The 981-nt window shown below is 37.0% G+C and overlaps 1 non-coding gene across 1 annotated transcript; it reads left to right on the top strand.

Annotated features, from left to right (window-relative positions):
* Positions 1–326: 326 nt before the first annotated feature.
* LOC132800092 (small nucleolar RNA R71) lies at positions 327–433 on the top strand. The gene has a single exon (XR_009635004.1). It is a non-coding gene; the product is annotated as a small nucleolar RNA R71 (small nucleolar RNA).
* The last annotated feature ends 548 nt before the right edge of the window (positions 434–981 follow it).

Genomic DNA, 981 nt, shown 5'->3' with positions numbered 1-981 from the left:
AATCACAAAATAAAAAATTATTAGTAGATTGGATAGAATTCACCCCTATTTGACCAAATTGAGTGTTCAAGGTCTTCATGAATTGGGTTGCAAGTTGAGCTCCTAAGTTGTTAATATCAACGTCTTTCACGGCCTTTACTTGACTTCTTCCATTTAGTCTCCTCTCACTTGGATATTGGTAGTTATTATGGGCCATCTCTTCAATTAATTCAAATGCTTCTGATTGCCTCTTCTTCATTAAAGAACCTCCTGCAGCTGCATCTACCAATTGTTTGTTACCATAATCTAGACCATTATAGAAAATCTGTACCTGTATCCATGTTGGAAAACCATGGTGTGGGCATCTTCTTAATAGTTCCTTGAAGCGCTCCCATGCATCATACAAAGTCTCTTGGTCCCATTGACAAAAATTGTTTATATCACTTTTCAATTTTGCGGTCTTTGATGGAGGAAAGAATTTGTCTAGGAATTTTGCCTCCATAGCATCCCATGTAGTGATAGTACCTGCAGGTAAAGAATTTAACCACACTTTTGCCTTGTCTCTAAGAGACCAAGGAAAAAGTCTTAATCGAAAAGCATCATCAGAAACACCATTTTGTTTAGACATATCACACAATTGAAGAAAACTAGAAATATGCATGTTTGGATCTTCATGAGGCAAACCACAAAATTGAACATTATTAAGTAAAGAAGTAGTAGATGCTTCAATTTTAAAATTGTTTGCTTCAATGGGTGGTCTCCTTATGCAAGACAAATCACCAACTTTCTTGTGAGCAGCATACTCGCATATGGGCAAATCATCTTCTCTTTGGTTTGCCATTGCACCTTCTTGAGTTCCTTGGTCTATACGTACCCAAGTACCCCTTATGGCTTGTTTTCTAGGTGCTGGTTTATTTTCTAAGTCAACTTCCTCCGTGAACTCTTGATCACCACTATGACTCATACACAACACCTAATTTCTAAAAAGAGAGCAAGTAAAAT

The sequence above is a fragment of the Ziziphus jujuba genome, chromosome 11, assembly GCF_031755915.1.
Source record: "Ziziphus jujuba cultivar Dongzao chromosome 11, ASM3175591v1".
NCBI lineage: Eukaryota > Viridiplantae > Streptophyta > Magnoliopsida > Rosales > Rhamnaceae > Ziziphus > Ziziphus jujuba.
This window is presented reverse-complemented; position numbering and strand designations above follow the sequence as displayed.